The 14,983-nt window shown below is 44.3% G+C and overlaps 1 protein-coding gene across 1 annotated transcript in view; it reads right to left on the reverse strand.

Annotated features, from left to right (window-relative positions):
- Positions 1-14,983, reverse strand: part of BRCA1 (BRCA1 DNA repair associated) — a 413,307-nt gene that overhangs the window by 188,146 nt on the left and 210,178 nt on the right. The window lies entirely within an intron of this gene.

A 14,983-nucleotide genomic window follows, 5' to 3' on the forward strand; every position in this document is an offset into this window, starting at 1 on the left:
AAAATTAGCCCATCTCAGCATCACATCTAGGGCACTTAGGGTCTCTTTGCGGGCATATACAAGCAAGTCTTTGGGGTGTGTAGTACACTCAATGAAGGAACTTTAGCTGCTAAACCTATCTCTAGCCGATATCATAGAGGAGACCAAGGTTGAAATACAATCCTCCCAGTCTTCTTCCGTAAGGTTAGGGATGTCACCCTTCCACCTCTCAAATGTGTGATTTATCCCAGACTCGTATGCCACAAACAGTCGCAGACAAAGCCTTGGAGTACAAGAGGTGCTCTATGGGCTCCGACTCGAGTACAATTGGTTCAGGTAATTGGGCCCTCATAGCGTGTCGCATTTGGCAGTACCAGAATTCCAGGGAGCAGGGTATCGAGTATGTTCGTCTTAGGGCTACAAAAGGAAGGAGGCCTCCATCCAATATAACATGCTTAAGAGTAGTTATACCCCTCTGAACTCACACATGCGGGTCGGAATTGTGAACAAATGCTAAAGCGATGGGTTCCCTCATACGGGCATATGTTGGGAGATATGTGAGAGTCCTGTATATTGCTCGGGCTTGATTCCACACCTGCACTACTATTTTCATATGGATTGCCACTAATAAATGTGCCTTGATGCCCCATAAAGCCAAATAGCTTAGTGCCACATAGGAACCTAGGTTTGCCACCTCTAGGGTAGCTGCTGGGTTCTGTCTGGGCTGCGAGAACCACCACCGGACGGTGACTAATATCACAGACCAATAATGCAATTGGAAATTTGGGAGTGCTAGGCCACCACCAGTCAGAGGTTTTGCTATCCGAGAAGTGCGCCCAGCCCAGACAAAAGACACCACCACACCATCTAAAATTCGACTTAGGAAGGAGGAGCAAGGAGTTTCGGAAAAGTATAAGAACTACACCATCTTAATCAGATTGAACCATACGCTAGGTGTTACATTTCCGGGTAAGCTGAACCAGGAACGGATTCATGTTTTTTTCCACATACTCATGAATAGCTCTGCCCACCCAAACATGTGAATTACTCAACCCACCAAAGTGGGGTATGCGTGTCTAGATGGAGTACCAACGGGTGGAGCGGAAAGAGCACCTACTTATCCCAGTTGATACAAGCTACAAAAAATCGGCCAAACCTATTAAAAAGTGCTAGCTCCGAATAAAAGGAAGAAGAGGCATCAGCAAGGTAGAGTAGGGAGGCATCAGCATATGATAATTTATCCTCAACCTTTCCATCCCTTATGCCCCTCACCCCCGGATCAGCCCTGAAGGATTGCCAGGGGCTCCAACACCAAGCCAAATAAAACTGGGGACAAGGGACATCCCAGACGGGTTCCCCTGCCCAAGGGGAAGTAGTCCGACAAGCTGCCATTAGTCCGAACCTGCGCAAGCGGATAGGCATAAAAGCAACCTCTTGCAGGTCACAAATTGAGGACCAAACCCAAAACGTGAAAGAACCTCCCATAAATAGACCAACTCAACTGAGTCTAAGGCCTTCTTTGCATCAGGAGAGTCCACAACGCCAGCACTTTCTGAGTCTGCCAAGGCCATATGGGTGTAAAGCCTCCGAGTATTGATATCTGTGCCCCTGCTGGGCATGAAGCCATCTGATTGGGGTGGATAAGGGCTGTTATGGTTGGCCAAGACCTTTGAGAGGAGCTTCGCATCCATATTGAATAAGGAAATGAGGCGATAGAAGGAGCACAGGACGGGGGTCCTTCCCCGGCTTAGAGATCACCACTATTTCAGCCTTGCTCATGGATGCAGGAAGAGACTCCACCGAAGACCTAACCATCACTGAATGCAGCCGAGGGATCAATTCATCAGCGTAGGCCTAGAATTCCACTGGAATTATGTCTGGGCCAGGGGTTTTCCCCAACTGGAGAGATCCCAGAGCCCTCTGTACCTCCTTCCCAATGATGGGTGCGACCAGCTTGTCACGGTACCTTTTGGTCAAAACAGGGAAATCTATGTCACCTAAGAGTCCAACTCGCTAGATGTATAGGACACTCGAGAGATGTAAAGGGTCTAGTTGTATGAGGCAAAGCAATTATTGTCTATCGGGGTGGAGTAGCAAGTACCATTATGGTCAAGGATTAGAGATATACTATGCCCCATTGTTTGTTCCTTGGACAACCAAGCTAGTAGTCTCCCAGTCTTTTCACCCTGCTCAAAAAATTTTTGAGGCTGGTGAAGCATCATCTCCTTTGTCAGGGATGTCCACAAAAGGAGTACTTCAGTGTTTAGGGCCTGTAGTCAGGTATAATGGTGAGGGTCCTGAGTACAAACATATAATGCGTCCTGGTTCCTAGCCTCTGCCTCCTTCCCAACCAGTTCTGCCCTCCTCTCTACGGACTCCAGTAATAATGGTCTGGTACTGTCTGTGGGTGGAAAAACGCTGTAAAGGCATCCCACACAACAGCATCAGGAGTGGAGTCAGGGTTGGCGCCCCAATATGTGAGCACAGTTTATGTGAGACATAAACTGAGACTCTACAAAAACATCAGAAATCCAAAATCTCGAGAGCCTCCAGAGTTTGTCCGAGAGGGCATTGGACAAGTCCAAAATGAGCAGTAACGGAGCATGGTTCAAAATTCCCCTCAGCAAAATCTGAATAGCTCGGACTCTAGGCAGGACAGACCCTCCCGCATAGACCAGGTCGATACGGGAGAACATCTTGTAAGAGGCAGAATGGCAGATATAAAGATGCAGTTTGGGATATTTCAACCTCCAGAAATCAGTCATTCCGTATGTCTCGGCCCAAGTGGCCAGGTCTGAGCGGGGGGAGGCACTAGCTGCCAGCCTGTCCAGGCCCGGGTCAGGGACCATATTAAAGTAATTGAAAAGGACGACATAAAGAGAAGCCGGTGAGGGCAGGTATAGACTCACAATCACTAACCTTAGGAATTCAATCTGTGCATGAAGCAATATACACCTTCCATCAAGATCTAAAATGAGGTCTAGCAACTTGAAGAGGAGAGTTTTATGAATTAACACTTACTGCCCTCACAAAATTTGAGTATTAGGAATGGTAGTGGTGCCCGATCCACAGTTTAAGGCTGAGGGTCCTACTGCCCACTAAGCAACTTTCCTTGAGCACACAGATGAAGGGGGCATGAGCTTCGATGAACTGGAACACAGGGGATCTTTAACAGGGGAGTTCTTCCAGGAAAGAATATTAAGAGGAGACATCAGTGGGGACAGTTAACCAATATACAGGGGCAAAGACCACATATAGAGTAAAGCCTTATGTGTAGACCTGGATGGAGGACACAAATAAGGAGGGCATCACTGCAGGCAAAATCATACATTTACGAGCATGAAATGCTGTTCAAAAAACAAAGGACAAAAGACAAACTGAACTACCTCTCTGACAGGGAGTAATCAGAGCAGGTATTCCAGCTAGGAGAATTTTAGTGTAGATGACCTGGGGGTACAATATATAGAGAAAAAGTTAAACTTTAACCATGGTAACCAGTTGAATGCTCAGGAGGGGAACAGGGGCAAATCAGCAACAGTCACTTGGAACAAAAGCAAAGAAAGGTAATAGCCCAGCAGCCTTAGCAAAACCCCATTTAGACAGCATCGATCTTCACCGAAAGTCGTCACCTCCAGTTATTTGTTGTGTCTGGTAATAGAGGAGAAATTCTGTGGCTCAAGCAGACATCCTGTGCAACACAACATTTAATTAAAGCAAGTAACTCATCTGGGCAGTGATTCCACCTATGAGGCTGCATCCTTTGGGGAGGTGAAAAATTGCACACACTCGCCATCTTGTACCCTCAGTTTGGGGGGGGAACAACATGCTGTAGTTAAGGCCTTTCACCCTCAGTTTGACACAAACACAATAAAACGATTTCCTTTGACTCTTAGTTTAAACAGAATAGTCTGGGAATGTTAACAATTTTGTGTTTTAATAGCGCAGTTCACCTTGATTGCGTGCCTCTGTTTTGCGTGCGTTTATCTAGCGCGGTTACTTTGCGGTACAACCAAGGAAACTTAGACCTTTGTGGTATATAAATGTGCTTTACTATGCAAAAACAATCTGTACATACAAAACTATTATAATATTTAGGAGCATAATACAAGACTAGCAGATACAGATAAAGATAAAGCAAATATACTTAGCTAAAAGGAGTTAGCAGCCATGGAGTCCCGTTTGCTTTTCAAGCACATGGCACAGAGAAGTCAGGTTTGCTTCTTGCTTCATAGATGTTCCGTTTGAGACTGCCTTCTTGCAGCCTTGAGCAGTCATTTAAACTTGTGATTAAGGAATATACCATCCCCCCAAGCCAACACCATTTGTCCTGAGAACAAAAGGGCTGTTTATCCATTGTACAGTGACTTTGAAGTGGGGGGGGGGGGGTTAGGCTTGGCCAAACTTCCTTCCAAAATCTTTACAAAAGAAAGGTGTCATTTAGTTAGCCACTGTCAAATATGCAACTTCCACAACAGCCTCTCTGAGAACAGCATCTCTGTCTCGATAATGAAGAAGTTTGAAAATTAATGTGGGTGGAGCTCTTTGAGGGCCTCTAACCACAGGCATACGGTAACCTCTTTCAATAGAGAAGAATGATTAGAACTTTGCCCACGGTAGCAGGGTTTTAAGCAGCTGTTCCTGCAAATGCTACGTAGTCTGAGCCCTCCGCCCCCTCAGGTAGGCCAATGATCCACAGATTATTGTGGCGATTGCAGTTTTCTGCATCTTCTGCCCTGGACTCCAAAGGCTTAAGGTCTGGAGGTGAGCATGGTGATCTCGTTGGATGTCCTCCACGTCTGACACCCGCCTCTCCACTTCAGTCACCTGCTCCCAGAATCGGTCTAGGTCTCGGCGGATAAGACCAATGTCCACAGGGCTGTGTGACATGATGACATGGCCTGCATTAGGGTGTCAAAGTTAGCAGCCCCCTCCGATGCAGTGGCAGGGCCGTCTGTTTGTGTTGCCATGTCTATGGGAGGTAGGCCGGAAGGCTGCGGCATGGCAGCGTTACTCACAGATTCCGCATTGCGGTGTGTTGGCCGAGCGATTCTGCCTTGGTCATCACCCGGGCGGTCTGCGAGGAATCAGGATGGTAAAGGACCAGTCAGCGCGGTTCCTACACCAGGATGGGAAACAGGATTAGAGCCAGAATCGGGAGCTCTGCTAAAACACGTCTTTTCCCAATGCCATCTTAGACATGCCTCCAAGTTTTTTTTTTTTTCATCAAAATAATTACAGTGCCATCATCCATATACAGAAATAGAAGAGACAATGTAAACTGAACAGTGTGTGTTTAGTATCAAAGTGGTTGTAAACCCTTACATATATCCAGTGAAGTGACTGGCCTCACGTGATACACAAAGATAAAACAAATCCTCCTCCTTATGTTGTACCTGTTTATCTAAAGCTGTCTTTCCCCTATACCCATTGAAAGTGTAGAATTTACACAGGATCTCTTAGCTCTGAAAAGCAGGGGGCAGAGAGCTGAAGTTACATCAGTGAGGAGAGCTCTGAGAACTGATTGGAGGGAAGGGAAACACACCCCCATCACACAGCACACAGAAACAGACCTGATGCTGTCAATCACATGCGGTGTCCTCCCCGGTCACCATTTTTCTCTTGTTGCCAGGAAAACTCGTCAAAAGTGACTCATGCTGATAGAGGAAAAAGGAAGTGGACAGAAATGACACTCAGCCCTCGGTCACACCAGTACGACTTCAGGCACGACATATGATTTACAAATTGTACCTGAAGTAGCATCTAATGTATTTCTATAGGTGTTTCTTAATAGATACAATTTCAAAAAGTACGCTTTGAGAAGTAGTTCATGTATTTCTTTTTCTGGACTTCAGCCTGATTTCACTGCTATAGACTAGAATGTAAATCATCCTGCAAATCTAGCCTGTGTCCTTATCACCACTACTTGAGCCTGAAACTGCAAGAATAACTCTTTGCTAGTTAAACTTTTGTATATAACATCACAGTTTCTCCCTGTGCCATGGACTGGCCCTCTTATAAAGTAGCACTGAAGTCATATCAAATCGTCACAAATCTCACAGAAGTAGTGCTGAAGTAGTGGTTAAAGTCAGGCTTTAAATCGCACCACTTTAAATCATATCCGGTGTGACTGCAGGCTTAGTGCTCTGGATTGACACAAGTAAACACGATAGAGAGATATGCTTTGTTCATATTTCATGTCTGAGGTTTACAAACACTTTAACCCAGCAGGGTTTTTAATTCCTCCACATTAACCCCCCTCCCCCCCCCCCCCACAAAAAAAAAAATTGTCTCTACATACGCTTTATCTAAATTAGAACTATTTTAATGTAAGAAAAGGAGTTGACATGAAAGCATACTCCTCTGTATGCCAAACAATAATCATGTTGACCACTGAAGTTGCCTCCTATTTCTTCCCTGCCAAACCACAAATGCTATTTGTGCAGAGTATGCTGGACTGTCTATGCTGTGTGTGCTCTGTATGTGCCTGTGCTGTATTGTGTTCTGTAGGCTTCGCATTCCCAGTGCTATGTAACAGGATAAAATATCCAAGGGCAGCAGAATATTCAAATAAGATACTGGAACTATATCCTATAATATGAAGGTTTAAAGGTATGTTTTGTAGTTGTCATTTTAAAGAAGAACATTCTTGATTTTTGAGGACAGATAAACGTTATCTAAAATGTTAGAAACAGTAAGCTACAAGGAAAGTGCTAACTTTTTCCATTACCGGTCCCACCCCCTGGAAAAGTTCAAAGGGCCCACAAAGATAGGTGTTTTGAGCAAAGAGGTTTACTCAAAAAAGGCAGTAGAAAGACATGAGAAAATACGACAGAAATGCCTTTCTAATTCTGGTGCAAATTCTAATGCTTTATTGCGCCATACTGCTTTTTTTTTTTTTTTTTAGATACAGCAACATACACTTTAGTTACGTGTAATGATGCATTTCCCATTACCTGTACTGTAGAGCTGCAACACCGCGCTAATTCAAATATAGAATAGAGCTGCTTGCACTACAATGGACAAAACATTGCAACAAAATTCATGATCCAAACGTTCAGTACTGAAAAAATGACAATGCCATAAAAAAATGTATATATATGTGGAAATTAATTATAAAGTGCAAAGTGCCAAAATAGCATAACGCTAAAGTCCACAAAAGAAAATAAAGTCCGTAATGTAGAGTGAAGTTAAGAAGATCCCAGTGTGTAGTTTATAATATTGTTGCCACCATACTTATTGACATCACCACCGTGTACCATCCACCAGTCACATAAATTCACTGCTTACCAGAAAATGTGGACTCAGAGTCAACTGCGTATAGGGTGTGGCTGGAGATAGTGCATACAGGGAACTCCGGAAATGTCCACGATAGGACCGCCACTCAAAGAATTATCTTGTGCAGTACGTTGGACCATAAAGATAAAAAAAAAAGCCTCCACGTAGCGTAAAATTAACTTCATTTAGCTACATCTTCTAAGACATCATCTGGGATCTAAAAGTACTCTGGCCAGTGCATAAATATATTTAGTACCTCTAATTAAACCTTTATTACCTTCCATCCTGGTGAAAATTTAGTTTTGGCAGTTACTTCCTGGTGTACAATATGGCATCATTGAGTGAGCTCCAAGCCTCACTCTGAATCCGCCTGTACTCGGTCCCATTGGATGTACTGCGCATGCGTCAACGAAATGTTTGCAATGCGCACGCGCCAAAAACCAATGTGGTTTGAACGTCACCCTCCTGAGGGTAGGGACCTCGGAAGCTAAAATGTAGGAAATAAACCTGATCTGAATGGATTCAGTGTTTCTGTCCTATCATAGTCATGCAACGGAACAGAAGTAAAATTAACACCTCCCATACATTATGGAGCCCCTGCAGGGCCAAAAATGTTACCTGAGTATATGTGTGAGAACAACCTACGTCAGAAGGAAGAAGACAAAGCACATTACTGCAACATGTGAGTGTAACTACTCAACATTAATGACAAAAATATAGAAGAAAATGCAAACTGCTGCTCATTTTATACACATTTTGTCTAATCAAAAAGAACACAAAACTATATATTTTTTCCCATATTTTTGGCCAATAATTGGCTAAGGCAACTAAAAAAAGTAATTGCCAGAAATCCAAATACAGCTCCAAAACCGGAAAATGTTTTGGTCCTCGGACTGACCTGCCCCAAAAAGTATGTAAGCTTACATTGGTTAAGGAGCGCCCTGTTATACTTAAAGTACCTATAGAAGTCTCAAATCGACCCTGAAGAGCCCTTTGTACACAGTGCCACTTTATTTCACCAAGCCAAATGTCAATTACAAAAGGCTTTACAGCATACTTTGGTTCTTCTATTTATAGTGACGTCCCCACCTATAATTAAGAAATTCCTGGTCCTCCAATTGTGTAACTATTCAAATGTTTTGGAAGAGCAGAAGAACTTGCAGGAGGAGTCATTGTTGGCTTATAGAACGCCATATTCTGAAATAGGGGAAGGACCCTGTGAGCTATAGAACTATTTTACTGTTAAACACCAATATAAAGAATTTTGCCAAAATAATAGCAGAAAGATTGAAACCATTGCTGCCAAGATGGATCTACAATGACCAAGTAGGATTTGTGACAGGAAGGGAGGGGAGGGATAACTGCCTTAAGTCATTATTTTTGATTAATGAAGCAAAAATGAGAGAGGTCCCGGTTGTTCTTCCGTCCATATATGCTGAATAGGAATTCAACAGGGTAGACTGGGGCTTCATGTTCGAAACCTTGAGACATCTAGGTATCGAAAACAGGATGATGAGATGGAGCTCTGCATTTTATCACCATCCAAGGACAAAAATTAGAGTAAATGGTAGTCTATCCCCCTCCTTCCAATTATTTAATAGAACTAGGCAAAGCTGCCCCCTCTCCCAAATGCTGGCAGGCCAAGCAGGCATGCTCCTGAGCCTGTGCTCTGTATGTCCATTCACACATGGAACCGTGGCTCAGCCCTGCTCCCTCTCTCTCGTAAATGGCTCCCCATGCAGTCCCAGTCAATAAGGAGGGAGAGTCCCTGTAGAGCCAATGATCCTGTGCACATTGCTGGATCAAGGGGAAGATCAGGTAGGTATTGGGGGGCTGCTGCACACAGAAGGTTTTTTAAAACCTCGGGCTTTAGAACCACTTTAAGTACTGAGTGGCAGATAGGCAATGACAGTCATCAAAGCTAGACCTTAATCTTCAATCAAAGAGCAGTCAAAATCTGTGCATCCTAGAACCTAAAGTACTACTGAACCCCAGGCTTTTTTTAAATGTACTGGATAATGTTAGGCAGTATAGCAATAATCAGTATTTTTTTTTCTTATGGTGCATGACCAAACATTTGGTTACATTAGTTAAGTTTTGAAAGAGTGGGAGCCCTTCAGTAGCTATACATTTCCTGGAATCTTTCAGAGCAGGTATACAATGCTGCCACAGGAGAAAAAAAGAAGCAGCATGTTTCTTCTTGGATGAATTTTCACTTCTCTAGCTCCCCTGGCAGCACAGTGTGTTCTTTCAGCACTCCGGTTTATCTCTGCTCTGACCTCTATCTGCAGTTTCAATCTCATTCTTGGCTCTTGCTATTCCCTCCACGCGCTTAGCACATTGTGTATCCTTACTTTAGGAGAAGACTAGGCTCTTACAAGACTTCCTCGTTGATTTGCTGAAAAGGATTTTATGGTGAGTACAAAAATCCTATTTTTCTTTGCAATTAAAGTAAATTAGGGAATTCAATTTTTTATGACCCACAAAAATTAAAACCTTAAAGGGCGTTAATCCTTTTTATATTGTGTATGTACTGAAATATTTGTGTGTATGTAGATATGTCAGCGTATTTAAGTTTGCTTGACATCCAGCTTTAATTAACATAACCGCGCATCCTTACTTTTAACAGATTTGAATCTGTTTGTTTTGCTCACCTTGTCCATATCTGACTTTTATATCTAAAGGCTCCTGGTCTTTGCAGGGTTATAAAAATATGGTCTCTGCAGCTGAAGTTCTCTCCTATTTTCAGCATTTGGTCGATGCCAAGAATCCCTCTTTTCTTGAAGTCCATTGAGGGGTAGAGAAAGTCTGTCACCTTCAGGCTTTAATGCTACACACACAAAAGGAATGGAAAATGGCAAACAATATGACTCTAGACTTGCCCAACCCCTCCTACTACCAAGCACGCCTCAGTTTTCTACAAATAGCCACTGCCCTCACCTATAACTGGCCTTTGCAGTAAGGAGCACATGGAAGGACAATGCAAGCCAAAGAAATTCCCGCTCAACTTAATGACCAGCCTGCAAACAACCTAATCATCCTGTCTAAAAGCAAGCAGTAAAAACAGGGGTTTAGTTTGCACACATTTGCAAATACATGCATAAGCTTCAGAGCCCCGTCACAGCACCCAGCAATTTTTGTAATTCTAACTCTAAACTTTGAGACAAAAAGGAAGAGAACTCACTGCTCTAGGTGATTTCAGAAGCCTAATGACACACCGGTGTACGCCTCAGCTCGCCTCCGAGGATAATCAAATGTAGAAGAAATGGCTGCACTCCAGGTGTGATCAAAATCCAGGTTTATTAGCTGAACATCCCAATGTGACAAATGTGGCAAGGTAGACGCGTTTCACACACTAGTATGTGTGCTTAATCATTACAAGATAATGATTAAGCACACATACTAGTGTGTGAAGCACGTCTACCTTGCCACATTTGTCCCATTGGGATGTTCAGCTAATAAACCTGGATTTTGATCACACCTGTAGTGCAGCCATTTCTTCTACATCTAAACTTTGAGAGCCTCCACAGTGGAAGCACATGCATTATAAGTGATAGGCAGAGGTTAGGTGAGCCTGGAAGGAGCCCGTCCCTCTTAAAGGCACTGGGGGGGAATGGACACCCAGCACATAGCACTCAGTTTTGTAGCAAAGAAGTCCCAAAAGCATAATCATAAACACAGTGGGCCCCAAAAAAGGATTTATGGCGAGTACAGAAATTCTTTTTTCTTTTTTATTCACCGAGGGACACAGGAAGTCTTAACCTTTCCAAAAGTCCAAAAGTAGTCTATGGGGTGTGCCACAACAACATTAGAAGCTCATAAAAGAAAAAAAAGAAAGAAAAAGAAAGTGGTGACTGGCTGCAGTTTGAAGTGCTGACTGAAGGACCTTGCACCCATAAATGGCAACAGGTGAGGCGGTCACAATGTCTATCTGGTAGAACAAGTGAACAGAAGACCAGCTGAAAGCCTTACAAATCCAGGAAACAGTTTCTTAATGTGGACTTGGTAACGTGTGCCTTGACAGGAAAGGCTGGGACCTGATTCTTGGGACCATAAGCTTGGATGTCGGAATACCTAAGCCAACTAGTGGTTGTTAAATGAGACACCCTTATGGGGGGACCCTGAAGTAGGCTGTGATGTAGGGGGGCTCTTAAGCAGATCCTGATGCAAGGGTGGGACTTTGATGGGGACCCAAACATATAGGGAGGGGGACTCTGATGGGGCCCTTGTTATAAGGGGGGGGGGGAATCTGAAGGGAAAGCTGACGTAAGGTGGGACTCTAATGGGGACTCTGATGTAAAGGGGGATTCTGATAGGGACCCTGATGTAAGAAGAGGATTTTGATGGGGACGACCAAGTCCCTGTTCCAATAGTGTACCCAAGACTCCTCCCCAGCCCAAGAGGCTAGCATCTGTCATGATGATTTTTAACAAGCCAGAAAAGTAGGTCCCCGCTGATTAAAAAGCTAGATTACTGAGCCACCATGTTAGGGACTACCTGGTCCTCAGTGCTAAACAAACTGGTCTGTCATGGAACTTAATTGATTTGTCCCATTAAGACCAGAGTGTTTCATTGTAGAGATCTGGAGTGAAACTTGTCGAATTTAACTGTCTCAAAACGAGGGTATCCGGCTCAAAATTTTCATGCAAAAGTGCAGTCAGAGGACTTCTGGACTGGACAGCTTAAAGGGATTTTTTATCTTCATGCATTCTTTGTGCAGCAACGAAACCTCATACTTCCTTGAGCCCATCTTTATCCAGCGATGTTGTAGGAGTGTCTGAGCTGGCCAGGACTGCCCTCCTTATTGGCCGAGACAGCAGCCTGGCGCCACTGGCTCCCGTTGCTGTTAAAGTCAGTCAGCCAATCAGGAGAGAGAGGGAACAGGGCCGGGACATGGCTCTGTATCTAAATGCTCAGGTGCACCCCATAGAAAGCTGCTTGCTAAGGGGGCACTCAACAGGAAGGAGGGGCCAGGAGAGCAAAAGAGGAACCTGAGAAGAGGAGGATCCAGGCTACTCTGTGCAAAACCATTACACAGAGCAGGTAAGTATAACATGTTTGTTTTTTAAGAGACTTTACAATCACTTTAAACCTGAGATTGGAAAGTCTGAGGTTGCTCCTGTGGAAGAAAGACTCCGACTTGAGCTGTGTCCAGGATTAGACCCAAGATAATGTCTATATTCCCATCGCACTCTTACCTGGGTAAGGCATGGGAGTGGCAGGGGCTGAAGCAAAAAACAGCTGAAACTGGAGACATCACAGATCAAATACACATATTTACAAGCACTCCACGGATCATCGAATAACATCCAAATTCTTTGTGGAAGAACAAGCACAGAAGACACATAGTGTAGCACTATTTCCACTGTGATGTGGTCAATATTCGGTGAAATATAAGACATTATTTGATGCTCAGGATTAGACTCAGATACTCTAAATAATGAGCTGGTTGCACTGCCTATTTCTAAAGGTTCACTGACAATCCTAAACTCTGTAAAGTCTGAAGTTCTTCTATGTGCCCACAACAGGAATGCAGCAACAGAGCAGTTGAAACAATACTGGAGCCAGCAGCAGGAGAACAGCAACCAAAATAAATGAGACAGCTACCGCTGCTCAGCACGGCCATCAGACTAAACATCATGGTGTTTATTTACTAAAGGATAACACTGTTCACCTAAAGTGAATATAAACTAAGCATACTAAGTTAGATGAAGCTGTGTTCACTTTACTAAATCCTGTTTTGTTTTTTCCTTGAATTTGACTGGCGGTCAAACCAAAAGCCAGCTTCACCTTATATACAATCATTTACTTGCAAAAATAAAACATTTTTACATTTTTGACTGTTTGGCATAAGCAAAACACTGCAGAACATCAAACACACACACCATCCACACATCCATCCATTCTTCATGCGGAGGGGGGTGATGTTTATTTGCAGAAGACCCTGAAGACTTGTAACACTAAAATGACTATAGCAAAATAAATGAAAATCCTAGAAGAAACCCCAGTTTTATGCAGTCTGCCGGAATCCTGAACCTTAGCAGAAGATCTGTCTTCAAGCAAGACACTGAATGTAAGAATAATGCCAAAGCTACACAGGAATGACTTTAAAAAAATGGGATTTTAGACTTAACGTAAATTCCATTTCTCCAATGTTCATTGACGGACACAGCTCCTGGTATTGGGTGTTATTGCCCCCAACAGGAGTAAGAAAATAATTCTGGCTACACCCATAGACAGTCCTGGGGGGTATGCTCCCTCTATCTCCTATAGCCACTCAGTTTTGTTACAAGCAGTGTCAGGGGAAAAATTACTCCACAGAGGGGTGGGTGCCGTGTCTGTCAATGAACATCAGAGAAATGAATTTTACAGTAAGTCAAAAAATTCCTTCGGCTGTTTATGCCTGGGAAACAGGGAAGGCAACACAATGTCTTCATTTAAATGAAAATCAGAGACAATCTTTGGAAGGAAAAAGACGGACGGGCGAATAACCACCTTATCCCTGTGAATCACCAGAGAGGGTGAACGACAGGAAAACGCCGCCAGTTCTGACACCCTGAGACCAGAGGTGATAGCCACCAAAAAAAGCCACCTTCTGGGACAGCGTAAGCAGGGGAATATCCCAAATATTTTCAAAGGGAGGCTTCTGTAGAGCTGAAAGCACCAAATCGAGATCCCAAGGCGGCAACAAATCCCGCACAGGAGGGACCAAATGTCGGACACCCTGACGAAAGGTACACACTAGGGAGTATGTGGCCAAAGGTTGTTGGAAAAAGACCGCCAAAGCAGACACCTGATGGTACTCAAGGCCAACTTCTGCTCAACCTCCCGTTAAGGAAAGTTGAGATCCACACCATGCAATGTACGTCTTCCACATACGATGGTAGATGTTCCTAGAAGTGGATTTGCTAGCTTTCAACAGTGTAGGAATGACAGTTTCAGATAAAGCTCTATCCTTCAGCACCTGGCATTCAACAGCCAAGCCTTCAAGGCCAGCGACTGTAAAGCCGTATTGAAGAAGATCGGCCCATGGGACAGCAGATCCTCCCTGAGAGGAAGCGTCCAGGGAACATCGGAGACCAGCCACACCAGATCGGGGTACCAAGCCCAAAGAGGCAAGCTTGGAGCCACTAAGATGACCGGAATCCCTTCTGCCTCGATCCTGCATAGACGTCTGGGCAGAAGCTTGAGAGGAGGGAAGGCGTAAATCAGCTGATACTGACCCCACTGGGCCACAAGCGTGTCTGTGGCATCCACCAGAGGATCCCTTGACCGAGCAACAAACCTCTGCACCTTTCTTTTGAGCTAAGACGCCAACAGATCTATCTCGGGGGTACCCCACCAAAGACACAGCTGATGAAACACCTCTGGAGGAAGGGACCACTCCCCTTGGTCCAACGCTTGCCAACTGAGGTAATCCTCCTGCCAAAATTCCACCCTGGGAATGTGTACAGCGGAGAAGGCTGGAATTAACTGTTCTACCCACCTTAGAATGCCGGCTACCTCCATAGCCGCCAGGACACTTCTTGTGCCTCCCTGGCGATTGACACAATCTGATCACTCGGAGTTCGAAGACATTGTTTGGTAGTCTGGCTTCTTCCAGCGTCCAGATCCCCTGAGCAGAATACTTGCGGGAAGATGCCTCTCTAGCCGGACAGGCTGGCATCCGTGGTGACCACTGTCCAATACAAGGGGAGGAAGGATTTTACCAGCCGAACCGCCGGAGAAC

The sequence above is a fragment of the Pelophylax lessonae genome (genome assembly GCF_965119305.1).
Source record: "Pelophylax lessonae genome assembly, chromosome: 11".
In the NCBI taxonomy this organism is placed as follows: Eukaryota; Metazoa; Chordata; class Amphibia; order Anura; family Ranidae; genus Pelophylax; species Pelophylax lessonae.